General features: G+C 44.8%; 1 long non-coding RNA gene across 10 annotated transcripts in view; it reads right to left on the bottom strand.

The window, feature by feature from the left end:
- The window catches only part of LOC137339941 (uncharacterized), a 192,083-nt gene extending 178,364 nt beyond the window's left edge, over positions 1–13,719 (bottom strand). For 7 of the 10 annotated variants that reach the window (XR_010966646.1, XR_010966663.1, XR_010966660.1 and 4 more), the window contains exon 1: positions 13,219–13,709. This is a non-coding gene — a long non-coding RNA (uncharacterized lncRNA). Of the gene's footprint in view, positions 1–13,218 lie in introns of all 10 variants that reach the window. The other 3 variants (XR_010966648.1, XR_010966650.1, XR_010966639.1) reach the window with 3 other exon arrangements.
- Positions 13,720–14,597: the final 878 nt, after the last annotated feature.

Here is a 14,597-nt window from a genome sequence, read left to right as displayed (position 1 = left end):
CAGAGGGGGTCACCTGCGCCACCAACATATCGCCCACCTGCATACAGTGCAGGAGGCGCTGCAATGACCGCAGTAGGTCAGCCGCAGTGAGAACACAAAGTCTTTCCCCTACACTCCGTCTGCCACAACACTGCCCCCACCCCACATCTCCTTCGGCACCACCAACACTATTCTGTCACATCACCCTTCATACCCACTCACACCCCATCCTCATCTTACCTCCACCTACTCACCTCGCCAGTACTCACCCTGCCACTAACACGCAACCCACTCCTCATACAATCTCATTGCTCCATCCCATACTCACCCTCTCGTGCATCTCCCTCACGGCCAGCCTCACTCAACCTGCCACCACCTGTGCTGCAGCCACAGGGCATGCATCACATATGTGCAGTAGGCAGCGTAAGGTAAACGTCTCGTCAGCATGAAGGGGGTGCACAAGGGTGTCTGAGGGTTTGTCATGGGTGTTACCCATATTGAATTTCAGAGCAACAAACAGCACACATTATATTGACACCACCACTGCCATGTCTCCGCGAATCCTGTCCGTTGTGTCCAATAATGCCCGCTCCTGGGTATCACTATGAGGACCCACCACTGATGCCACCCATCGTGTTACTGCAGAGTAGGTGCAGGTGTATTTGCAGGGCTCGTCCGCGCAGACGACTGAGAGACATCGGCGGTGTAGCCGGCTGCACCCTGGAAGGATGCGGAGGAGAAGGTGTGGAGGGCAGTGGTGACTTTGCCAGCGACAGGTAAGCAGTTGGTGCTGGGGCCAGCCAGGAGCAGCTCGGCATGAAAGAGGCTGCAGATCTCCACGACTACATGTCGAGCGAATCTGCGCCTCCCTGTGCACTGCTGCTCGGAGAGGTCCGGGGAGCTGCGCCTCGGTCTGTGGACCCTGTGGCGAGGGTAGTGCCCTCTGCGACGCGTCTCTCTCTGCGGTAGCCCTCCCTCCTGCTGTGCAGCTGGGCGTGCAACCACACCGTGTTGGGGGGATCCACGTCTCTGCGGCGGACGGCGTGGACTGCGAGGCTGCTGGTGCTGGTCATGCTCTTCGTCCTCCGAGGGTCTCCACACACCACCCAACTGGCAGGTGTTGGTCTGAGGGGTTGTGCAGGGTAGGTGTGTGGTTCCTCGGACTGGGGCTGCGGTTTCGTGTCGGTCTGTCCTCTGGCTTGGCGGGGGGTGGTGGAGGGCAGGGGTTGCCCTATGTGACGCGGTGGCCTCCTGCGTGGGTGAGGGCTCTCCCCCGTGGAGTGCACCTTGGCACCTGCCACAGGCTGCTGGCTGCAACACGCCTGGTTGGAGGGAGACTGTTTCCCCCAGTGTGGGAAACTCACTGCCTTGAACCGAAAATCCCACACTTCCTCTTTTGACAGCTGCTTCAGCTCATTAACTGACCACAACAAGCAAGGTAAGTACTCTCAAGTGGAACCCCGCTGGCTTTAATTGCCTGCGGGATTCCCACCAGCGGGGCTTGCGCGCGCAGCCCCGCACGTCAGCGCGGTACCCGGAAGTGGCCGGGATTTCGTCGCGATCCGGTCACGTGACCGGAGATCGGGATTTTCGGGGCCACCCCGCTGGGAACCCGCCGGAAACACGATCCTAAAATTGAGCCCCAGGTGTTGGGGTCAGACATGGGGTGGGGTGGGGGGCTTCTGTGGATAGATTGGGAGATCGGACATCGGGGGGTTGGTCGGTCATCGGAGGGGCGTTGGTCATCAGGGGGGGGTCCGTGGATAGATTTGGGGGTCAGACATCGGGGGGTGTCGGTCATCGGGGGGGGGATCCGTGGATAGATCAGGGCTCGGACATCGCTCGGGGGTTGGGACTGGACATCTGGGGGTGGTTGGTCATCGAGGGGGGGGGTTGTGGATAGATCAGGGAGGCTGGACATTGGGCCGGGGGCCGTGGACAGATTGGGAGGTCGAATATCGGGGTGCTTGGGACCAGACATTGGGGGTAGGGGGGCAGTTATCGGGTTGGGGCCGTGGGGGTGTCGGACATCGATTGGGTGTGGGATCGTGGCAGGTAGGCTTGTTGAGCCTGGAGGAAACACTCCTGCTCCTCCTGGCCCACAAGCAGTGCAATAAAGGCACTCACCAGATGATCTGGTCTTCTTGCCTCCTCATACGTGGCATGAATCACGAGTCCCGGGAATCCCGACCGCCATCAGTTAAAAATGAAAAAGCTGTTAAAATGGAGGCCCGCAGCCTTCTTGAAAGCTTTTAGTGACCGACTGGTCTCCTGAGAGCTGATTGGTCACCCGCTCCCCGAACTGCTTCCATTAGAACTGGGTTGGAGTCGGGTTTTACATTTTTTCTATTTTTACCTTCCCACCCGTCTTTGGGAGTTAAAATTATCCCCCCAGATGTCATTGTGAGGAAAATCGTTTTGCAATCTGACTGGAACTACTTTGAATTCTGCACATGGACTTAGCTTCCATTTAGAGCTAAAATTTAAACTTGTATCATGTATAATAGATATGAACTCCAATTGGCAGGATGTGACTAGTGCTGTCCCCCAGGGATCTATACTGGGGCCTCAGCTTTTCACTATATTTGTAAATGACTTGGAGGGAGGAATAGAGAGCCATATATCCAAGTTTGCTGACACTAAGTTAGGTGGCACAGTAAATAGATGGAAGCAGAAAGTTGCAAAGGGACATTGATAGATTAAGTGAGTGGGCAAAACTGTGGCAGATGGAATTCAATATGGGGAAATATGAGGTCATCCACTTTGGACCTAAGAGAGGTAGATCAGAGTATTTTCTAAATGGCAAGAAGTTAGGAACTGTGGAGGAGCAGGGAGATTTAGGGGCCAAGTACAGAAATCACTAAAAGCAAGTGGACAGGTACAAATAATAATTAAAAAGACTAATGGAATGTTGGCCTTTATCTCAAGAGGGCTGGAATACAAAGGGGTGGAAGTTATGTTACAGTTATATAAAGCTCTAGTTAGACTCCATTTAGAGTACTGCGTTCAGTTCTGAGCACTATACCCTAGGAAGGATATATTGGCTTTGGAGGGAGTGCAGTGCAGATTCACCAGAATGATACCGGGGCTAAAAGGGTTAAATTATGAGGGCAGGTTGCACGGGCTAGGCTTGTATTCCCTTGAGTATAGAAGATTAAGAGGTGATCTAATTGAGGTGTTTAAGATGATTAAAGGAGTTGATAGGATAAATATAGAGAAATAATTTCCTGTGGTTGGGGAGTCCAGAACAAGGAGGCATAATCTTAAAATTAGAGCTAGGCTGTTCAGGAGTGATGTCAGAAAGCACTTCATCACACAAAGTGGAAATCTGGAATTCACTGCCCCCAAAAAGCTGTTAAGGCTAGGTCAATTAAAAATTTCAAAATTGAGATTGATAGATTTTTGTTAGACAAGGGTATTAAGAGATATAGAACCAAGGCGGGTCGATGGAGTTAGGATACAGATCAGCCACGATCTAATTGAATGTTGCAACAGACTTGAGGGGCTGAATGGCCTATTCCTGTTCCTATGTTCATTTTAATTACTTCCTAATAAATGAGGGCAAATTTTGAAAATTCACACCCTGATGGGGGAGCTTTGTTGGCTGGGCATGAATTTGTAAAATTAACCTGCAGTATAAACATACTTCAGGTGAAACCATGTCCAATTGGTGGCCCTGGATTATCAGGAGAGACTGATCTTGGTGGTTGAGGGAGGAATGTTAACCAGGAGAACTTCCTTTACTTTTTTTTGAATAGTGCCATGGGAGCTTATTGGTGGATTTTATGAATTCCGAGTCCATCCTGTTCACACATTGAAAGCACAGGACTTGGCAGCAGTTTGGATCAACTAATTAAGCTAATTTCCAAGAACAAAGGCAGCTAAGAACATTGAAATGAAAAAAAAAGGTAACATTTTTAACAGTATCCATTTGGCAGAATAGGCTTTTATTGGAAATGTAAGCCAACAATTGATCTGTTTCTTGTCCCCTAATTCCCACAGACTCCAGCTGCAATTAGAAAGACTACTTCTGAGAATCTATTTGCCTTGTTGCTCACTAGACATCTATAAATGGCTTCAGACAAATGCAAATATCTATTTAAAAAAAAACACCCCCTTAGGATCTGCTCAGGGGAAATCTCAATAGCATAATGGTATACACACTATTATAAAGAGTTGATTCCAATGGGTGGGGAGGAATTTCAAGAAGCAGTAGCAGCCTCAGAAGATTTGCAGAAACTGTTGTAAATAGATTAATAAGTTTCTGAAAGAGTATTAAAAAATTTGCGTGGAAGCTTGGTTAAAATCCAACAAAAATTGATCATATGACAATCTCCTCTCCAATATCTATTAAAATATCCTAAGTGAAATGAATTTGGGCTGTTTCAGTCCAGTTCCCAGTTGATGTGGGTCTATAACACCAAACCACCATCACAAACGGCGCTGATTCATCAATTTCATCCAACAATGGTGATAGACATTGCTGAATGGGAAAGTTCTCCCAGTGTACTGATCTGAGATGAGCACACTGTCATGATAAAGTTGGAGGAACTTTGCATCACACCTGTCTCAAGTCACACAGACAATGCTGGAAATAGGCAACAGTTCAGTCAGCATCTGTAAAGGGAAAAGAACGGCCAGATTCAGACTGACCGGCTGTATTTTTTCAGTATTTTCTGTTACTATTTCAGATAGCCATCATTTGCAGCTTTTCCCTTTTATTTTCCTGTTCCATGTCGTACCTGACCTAGATGCCTCGATGCTGTAACTGATGCAAGAATCCTCCATTTTCCAGCACTGACGTTCCAGATTTTATACAGAATGAGTTAAAATGTGTATCGCTACAGAAACCAATCTATCATCAGATAAAACTACGTTTCATTGGCCCCATATCATGATTCAGCTGTTCCCTGTTTTAATGCTTGTTTTCCATGTACAATGGGACCTGTCTATTGTGGTCACTCACAGGATCGACCTAATTTCCATAATTTACAACTAGCTGTTTAATTGAAGATCTCACTGAACAGCTGCTGACTGACCACTTACATTTTTTAGGAATTAAATTTTGCAAATCGCTTATAAAACACTTGCAGGTTGACTTTGGCTTTTGAGTAGTTGGCCGGCCGGCCACTGGTTCCGGAGGTGAAGAGGCCGTTGTGATTTTGAGGCCCCAGTCTTGGCTGGCAAGCTGCGGATCCAGCTCATCACTTTTCAGCCTCGTGAATGTTGGACAGCTGGAACACAGGTAGGTCCTCGGGTCGGCCCACAGGTAGGTCCTCGGAGGGGGGAGAGGTGACACCGAGGCAAGGTGAGGCGAGACCAGACTGGCAGCGGCCTGCACTACTTTTGTGGAGTTAGGAGGACGTTAGCAGCGCGTGCTCCTCCCTTGTGTCTCTTAAAATTACAATCGGGGTCCTAACTACGTCATTAGGACCCTAATTTGCGATGGAAAGAGGCCTCCCACTTCAAAATGGAGGTGTATTGTACACATGGACAATTCCAACATTAACAGATGAATATTGCTGATATTTCTATGGAAATCAAAGATTTTAAAGAAAAAAGCATGAATTCAATGTGCATCCAATGTACATCCTAATTATGCATCAGGACTACATTTATCGGATTTAACCAATTTTAACTGATAAATCCCAGTGAATACTCTCTAAACTTCTTGTTTCCTTCTATTTTATTTTAAACAATTAGATCATCAATTTGCCTCCTGATATTATCTGCTATCTATTTGATTTTAAATGATAACTTGAGAACCATCCGTAAGCCATTTTTTTTGAGTTGCATGCAACAATTAAAAGACATTGAAATATGACCTCCGACTTCCACCCAACTTAGCAAATTTCAACTTGTGCCCAATTCTGGGCCCTTCATTCTCACTTCACTAGTTTTAGTGCAAAAAACGAGACGTAAATAAAAAATGCTGTTATGACAGTAGAGAGAAGTAGCAAGGTTTTCATCTGTGTTTAGTGAAGTTCGAGAATTTCTACCCATTCAAAAAAGGAGCACAAGAGGCTAAGGAAAAGCATGAAAAGGTTTGATTTTTTTCTTGTTCCTATTTGGAGTTTAATCAAAAGAGAAAACTCCAAAGCATCACCACAGCAGAGAAAGAAGCGAATAACACAGAGTATTCTGCCTGAGAGTATGGGTGCAGTGCCCACTGATTGATATATTGCAGTACATCATGAGAAAAGTGCAGCCCAGACGGCACACAAGGCTCATGACTCACAGAGAGTGCTACCTGACGCAGTGGGGGTGATTTTAAACTCCAAGAACAGGTGGGTTGGGGGCGGGTGGGAGTTGAAAATAGTTGTTTTTTTGGGTCGCAACTGCAAAATTTTCGGACTTTGCATTCCCAGTGGGAAGCCTGTACTTTTCCGCGCTGACGTTAAACCCGGAAATAAAGCCGGGTTGCGGTTGCGACCCAAAAAACAACTATTTTCAACTCTCACCCACCCCCAACCCACCCATCCTTGGGGTTTAAAATCACCCCCAATGAGTCAGCTGCCTGGGCATGGTGAAGGAGCTGTGTGTGGCAGAGGCTCAAGCGTACTGTGATGAGATGTGCCACCTAGTCCACAAAGACCCGTAGTTATAGTCTGCCATCCCTGCTACACGACCAGTGGTGACGAAGGTCACCAGTGCCTTCAATTTTTATGCCACAGGGAACATCAAGGCAGCATCACAGAAATCAACCACTTTTGTTAGGCTTTTGGGCAACTGAAGCTTTATTTTCTGCAGCAAGAAAGAATAAAAGACTGTAAGATATATTAAAAATTAATTAATTTTACTCCGTTGTGTATTACTACTTCGGTATATGTTGAATGTGTTTGCCAGTCATGTTCAAAAAAACCTTCAAGCTCACAGGCCTAGAAATTGAAACAGGCCTGAAAATAGGCTCTGTAAATAAGAACATAAGAAATAGGAGCAGGAGTAGGCTAAACATCCCCTCAAGCCTGCTCCGCCATTCAATCAGACCATGGCTGATCTTCAACCTCAACTCCACTTTCCTGCTTGATCCCCATATCCCTTGATTCCACTAGAGTCCAAAAATCTATCTCAGCCTTGAATATACTCAATGACTGAGCATCCATAGCCTTCTGAGGTAGACAATTCCAAAGATTCACAACCTTCTGAGTGAAGAAATTCCTCCTCATCTCAGTCCGTACTGGCCGACCCCTTATCCTGAGACTATGCCCCCTAGTTCTAGACTCTCCAGCCAGAGGAAACAACCACTACCCTGTCAAGCCCCTTCAGAATCTTATATGTTTCAATGAGATTGCCTCTCATTCTTCTAAACTCCAGAGAATATAGGTCCATTTTACTCAATCTCTCCTCATAAGTCAACCCTCTCATCCCAGGAATAAATCTAGTGAACCTTTGTTGGACCGCCTCTATGGCAAGTATACCCTTCCTTAGATAAGGAGACCAAAACTGTATACAGTACTCCAGGTGTGGTCTCACCAGAGCCCTGTACAATTGTAGCAAGATTTCCTTACTCTTGTACTCCAACTCCCTTATAATAAAGGCCAACATGCCATTTGCTTTCCTAATTGCTTGCTGTGCATGCATGCTAACTTTCTGCGTTTCTTGTACGAGAACACCCAAGTCTCTCTGAACACCAAAATTTAATAGTTTCTCACCATTTAAAAAATATTCTGCTTTTCTACTCTTCCCACCAAAGTGACGAACCTCACATTTCCCCACATTATATTCCATCTGCCACCTTCTTGCCCACTCACTTAACCTGTCTATGACTCCTTGTGTCCTCCTCACAGCTTACTTTCCCACCTAGCTTTGTATTGTCAGCAAACTTGGATACATTACACCCGGTCCCTTCATCTAAGTCATTAATATAGATTGTAAATAGTTAAGGTCCAAGCACCGATCCTTGCGGCACCCCACTAATTACAGCCTGCCAACCTGAGAATGATCCGTTTATCCCTACTCTCTGTTTTCTGTCCTATAACCAATCCTCTATCCATGCTAATATATTACCCCAACCCCATGAACACTTATGTTGCGTAACAACCTTTTACGTGGCACCTTTTGGAAATCCAAATCGAATGCCTTTTGGAAATCCAAATATACTACATCCACTGGTTCCCCTTTATCTACCCTGCTGGTTACATCCTCAAAGAACTCTAATAAATTTGTTAAACACAATTTCCCTTTCATAAAACCATGCTCACTCTGCCTAATCATATTATGATTTTCTAAGTGCCCTGTTAGCACTTCCTTAATAATGGATTCCAGCATTTTCCCAACAACTAATGTCAGGCTAACTGGTCTGTAGTTCCCCTTTTTCTCTCTCCCTCCTTTCTTGAATAGCAGTCTTACATGTGCTACCTTCCAATCCACTGGGACCATTCTAGAATCTAGGGAATTTTGGAAGATCACAACCAATGCATCCACTACCTCTGCAGCCATCTCTTTTAGAACCCTAGGATGTAGGCCATCAGGTCTAGGTGAATTGTCGGCTTTTAGTCCCATTAGTTTCCCTAGTACTTTTTCTCTGCTGATATTAATTGCTTTAAGTTCCTCACTCTCATTATCCCCTAGGTTCTGCACTATTTTTGGTATGTTTTTTGTGTCTTCTACTGAGAAGACAGATACAAAATATTTGTTTAAAGTCTCTGCCATTTCCTTATTCCCCATTATAATTTCTCCTGTCTCAGTCTCTAAGGGACCAATGTTTACCTTTGCTACTCTCTTCCTTTTTACATACTTGTAGAAGCTCTTACAATCCGTTTTTATATTTCTTGCTAGTTTACTCTCATATTCTATTTTCTCCCTTTTTATCAATTTTTTGGCCATCCTTTGTTGGTTTCTAAACCTCTCCCAATCCTCAGGCTCACTGCTATACTTTGCATCATTATAAGCCTTTTCTTTTAATCAAATACTAAACTTAACTTCTTTAGTTAGCCACGGATGGATCACTCCTCCCATGGAATTTTTATTTCTCAATGGAATGTATATTTGTTGAGAATATTGAAATATTTCTTTAAATGTCTGCTACTGCCTATCTACCGTCATACCTATTAATCTAATTTCCCAATCTACGTTAGTCAACTCGCCCCTCATACCTATGTAATTGGATTTATTTAAGTTTAAGACTCTAGTTTTGGACTCAAGTATGTCACTCTCATACTCAATGTGAAATCCTATCATATTATGATCAATCTTCCCCAGAGGATCCTTTACTATGAGATTACTAAATAACCCTGGCTCATTACACAATACAAGATCTAAAATAGCCTGTTCCCTGGTTAATTTCATGACATATTGTTTTAGGAAACTGTCTCGAATACATTAGAACCATAGAACCATAGAAAAGATACAGCACAGAAGGGGGCCATTCGGCCCATCATGTCCGCGCCGGCTCGAAGAACAACCAGGCGCCCATTCTAATCCCACCTTCCAGCACCCGGTCCGTAGCCCTGCAGCTTACAGCACTTTAGGTGCAGGTCCAGGTACTTTTTAAAAGAGTTGAGGGTCCTTGCCTCTACCACCAATTCAGGCAGCGAATTCCATACGCCCACTACCCTCTGGGTAAAAAAGTTTTTCCTCATGTCCCCTCTAATCCTTCCGCCAATCAGCTTAAATCTATGTCCTTTAGTTCTTGAACTCCCGCTAGGGGAAATAGGTACTTCCTGTCTACTCTATCTAGGCCCCTCATAATTTTGTACACCTCAATCAAGTTTCCCCTCAGCCTCCTCTGCTCCAAGGAAAACAACCCCAGCCTATCCAATCTCTCCTCGTAGCTGCAATTTTCAACCCCTGGCAACATTCTTGTAAATCTTCTCTACACTCTCTCCAGAGCAATTCCGTCCTTCCTGTAACGTGGTCACCAGAACTGCGCACAATAGTCCAGCTGTGGCCTTACCAGCGTTTTATACAGTTCCATCATTACATCCCTGCTTTTGTATTCTATACCTTGGCTAATAACGGAGAGCATTCCGTATGCCTTCTTCACAACCTTATCGACCTGTGCACATGCACTCCAAGGCTCTCACTTCCTCTGCCCCTCTCAATATATTCCTGTTTGCTGTGTATTCCGTTTTACTGTTTGCCCTCCCTAAATGCATTACCTCAAATTTCTCCAGATTGAACTCCATTTGCCACTTTTCCACCGACTCCATCAACCCATCGATATCTTCTTGGAGTCTACAATATATCCTTTTCACTATCAACTTCTTGGCCAATTTTTGTGTCGTCTGCAAATTTGCCAATCATGCCCCCTACATTCAAGTCCAAATCATTAATATATACCACAAACAGCAAGGGACCCAACACTGAGCCTTGTGGCACACCACTGGAAACGGATTTCCATTCGCAAAGACATCCATCGACTTTTACCCTTTGTTTCCTGTTACTGAGCCAATTTTGGATCCAATTCACCACATTTCCCTGTATCCCATGGGCTTTTACCTTTCTGACCAGTCTGCCATGTGGGACCTTGTCAAATGCCTTACTAAAATCCATATAGACAACATCCACTGCACTACCCTCATCAATCCTCCTTGTCACTTCCTCAAATAATTCAATCAGATTTGTAAGGCATGACCTTCCCTGAACAAATCCATGTTGACTATCCCTGATTAAACCATGCCTTTCCAAGTGACAGTTTATCCTATCTCTCAGTATTGATTCTAATTGTTTGCCCACCACGGAGGTAAGACTGACCGGCCTATAATTGTTTGGCCTTTCCCTCGTACCCTTTTTAAACAATGGTACCACATTTGCAGTCTTCCAGTCCTCCAGTACCTCTCCTGTATCTAGTGAGGATTGGAAAATGATCCTCAGAGCATGCGTTATTTTCCTCCCTGGCTTCCTTCAATAGCCTAGGAAACAATCCATCCGGCTCTGGTGACTTATCAACTTTCAAGGATTCCAGTCCCTCTAGTACTTCCTCTCTCGTTATGTTTACCATATCCAATATTTCACACCTCTCCTCTTTAACTACTATGTCTGGATCATCCCTTTCCTTTGTGAATACGGAGACAAAATATTCATTTAAAACCCTACCCACATCCTCTGCTTCTACACACAAGTTACCCTTGTCATCCCTGATAGGTCCCACCTTTTCCTCAGCTATCCTCTTGTTCTTAATGTACTGATAAAACATCTTTGGGTTTTCTTTAATCTTACTAACTAATATTTTTTCATGCCCTCTCTTTGCTTTCCTTATTTCCTTTTTTATGTCATCCCTGTACTTTTTATACTCCTCTAGGCTTTCTGCAGTATTTAGTTTTCTGTGACAGTCATAAGCTTTCTTTTTTTGCTCTAAGTTGCCCCATATACTTCTAGACAACCAGGGGGCTCTAAATTTGGCAGTGCCACCCTTTTTTTTTCCATTCCATGGACTCGTCCTCCAGACTATCTTTGCCAATTTGATTTGCCCAGTCCATATGAAGATTAAAGTCCCCCACGATTATTGCATTACCTTTGTTACAAGCTCCTAACATTTCTTGATTAATACTCTGTTCAACAGTATAGCTACTGTTAGGGGGCCGATAAACTCCTCCCTCCAGTGTTTTCTGCCCCTCATTATTTCTTATTTCCACACATATCGATTCTACTTCCTGATCTTCCGAGCCAAGATCCTTTCTCACCATGGTCCTTATGTTATCCTTTATTATCAGGGCTACTTTTCCACCCTGCCTGTCTTTCCGAAATGTCAAGTACCCTGGAATATTAGTTCCCAATCTTGGTCACCTTGCAACCACGTCTCTGTAATGGCTATTAGATCAAACTCATTTATCTCTATTTGTGCCACTATCTTGTCTATCTTGTTACAAATGCTTCGTGCATTCAGATAAAGAGCCTTTAATTTTAACTTTTTACCATTATTCCTTGATTTGACCTTATTCGTTGATGCACTGTTTCCATTAAACTCTTTGTCCCTTCCTGTCACGCTCTGCTTATCTTTACCCAAATCGCTACACTGCTCAATTGTCTTGTCTTTTCTCTTTAGATTTCTAAATTTCCCCTCCCCTGACCCTCCTCCCACCCCTTTTTAGTTTAAAACCCTATCCACAGCCCTAGTTATTCGATTCACCATAACAATGGTCCTAGCCCGGTTTAAGTGGAGCCCGTCCCAAAGGAACAGCTCCCTCTTTCCCCAGTACTGGTGCCAGTGCCCATTGAGTCAAAACCCCTGTCTCTCACACCACTCTTTGGAGCCACGCATTTAACTCTCTGATCTGCTTGACCCTATGCCAATTTGCATGTGGCTCAGAGATTATTACCTTTGAGGTTCTGCTTATTAATTTAGATCCTAGGTCCTCGAACTACCTCAGCAGAACCTCATTCTTAGTTCTACCTATGTCGTTGGTTCCTATGTGGATGACAACAACTGGATCCTCCCCCTCATGCTTTAAGTTCTTTTCCAGCTGCAAGGGGATGTCCTTAACCCTGGCACCAGGCAGACACCACAGCCTTCGGGACTCTCGGTTGCGGCTGCAGAGAACAGTATCTAACCCCCTGACTATACTATCCTCTACCACTACCACATTCCTTTTCACTCCCCCAACTTGAATGTCCCCCTGTACCACGATACCGTGGTCAGTTTGCCCATCCTCCCTGCAGTCCTTGTTCTCATTCATACAGGTATCAAGTACCTGGTACCTGTTGGACAAGATCAAGGGCTGAGGTTCCTCCATCACTACATCCTGGGTCCCCATACCTGCCTGACTCACAGTCACATCCTCCTGTCCCTGGCCACTGACCAACTCTAAAGTACTACTTAACCTAAGGGGTGTGACTGCCTCCTGGATCAAAGTGTCCAGATAACTCTCCCCCTCCTTGATGCATGGCAATGTCTGCAGTTCGGACTCCAGCTGAACAACTCTGAGCCGAAGTTCTTCGAGTTGCAGACACTTACTGCAGATGTGGTTGCCTGGGATCACGCTGGTCTCCACTAACTCCCACATGCTGCAGTTACAACACACCACCTGCCCTGCCATTCCTTCTCTAACCTTGTTTTATTTAATTAGTTTTTTAAAAGTTTTTATTCAATTGATTATTTATTCTTTTATTAATTAATTCGTTAATCTAGTTTAAGTTATTAATTTAGTAAAGTAATAACAGTTATAGGGATGGGCAATAAATGCTGGCCTCGCCAGCGATGCCTACATCCCATGAACGAATAAAAAAAAATTCTCCCAGCTCTTAATTTAAGCCAATGCACAAACTTAGAGGGGAAATAAAAAAAGCTGTAATACTCACCAACCAATCTCCTACCTGCTGTCCTGTGGCGTCACTCCTTGATTTTCTTTTTGATCCCTCCACTGCTCCCAGTGAGTTCTGGCCTTCTCTCCTCGCGCTTTATTTACCTGCTGCCGCTCCGGTCTCTGATCAGGCCCGCTCCTGCCTCCGCTGCTCCCAGTGAATGGGTGTTGTGTGTTCGAATTTCTAGGCCAGCATACCAAGAATCAGTACTCTTTGCACGCAGCTGGAGCAGCTGAGTCTCAGAGCTGACTAAGATGGTTACTTACTGAAATGGCGGCTGACTGACTCAGGGAAGTGCACAAACAGAAAAGTTAGATGTGATTACTGCTAGATGAGATCATTGGCTTCTTAATTACATGGCTTCTTCTATACATTTAACAACTTCCCTTCATGTCCAGCTATGTCCTGTGCTGCTACTTTACAGTAATATTACTCCTTATCTTTGTTGTGCAACTTCTTCCAGACTTCCAGCCAAGTTGTTGACACCACATTCAGGCTTGCTGTCTCCTTGCATATTTTGGGAGCTGTCCTGTCCCAATAAAAAGTCTGCTCCATAACAGCACAAGCGGAACCTCGCCAGTAAATCAATTGCTGTTCAGCCACTTCCACAGAAACATGCATCCACAGCTGAGTTAATGCTGGGAACTTTATAAATAGAACTGTGTATACTGATTGGATTCTATTATCCTTTACAAAATAATGGGCTGCGTTATGCTTACTTGAATCAGTGTTGTGGATTGACTGACAAATTCTGCTGACTCCATCAAACTCATGCGATTAATCTTCTCTCTTCAGCCTCCAGGGTCTAGTCCTTCTATCTGGTCTCGATCTGCTGCACTGGCTCACCCTTTCACTGGTTGATCTTAGTCTCTCATCTTACACAGATTCTAGGCCTTTATTTCTGCCTTATTTTCACTGATCCATAAAATTTTCCAGACCTTTTATATTAAAAATGACAGTTTTCACATTCCCCTGTTGATTTAAGTTCCCCTATTTAGTCCTGGCAATCTCAACATGGCAAATAAAATGCCGAGAAGCTACAAATAGGTTTATGTGAATGTGTTACCATTCAAGCCATTCATGCTCCACAAAGATCAAAAAATAAATTTAAAAATGTACCTTTTCCTAAGCGGTCTGCTGCAGTCCTGGTTAGGACCACTGGTTAGGCCACTCAGCTCTTGGTACCAATGGGTTGGAGTGTGCAGAGCGCACGCCCGGCCATTGGGCCTTAAAAATTGTGTTGGCGTCCTATGCATGTCATTGGACTCTTATTAGCATATTTGAATTAGGCTGTCATTTAAAACAGGTGGGCCCCTGGGCCGCCCATGCAGAAGCCCGCAGAAAATGGAGGTGGGTAGGAATGGTGTGGGAATGTG

Source organism: Heptranchias perlo, chromosome 2 (assembly GCF_035084215.1).
Source record: "Heptranchias perlo isolate sHepPer1 chromosome 2, sHepPer1.hap1, whole genome shotgun sequence".
Taxonomy (NCBI): Eukaryota; Metazoa; Chordata; class Chondrichthyes; order Hexanchiformes; family Hexanchidae; genus Heptranchias; species Heptranchias perlo.
This window is presented reverse-complemented; position numbering and strand designations above follow the sequence as displayed.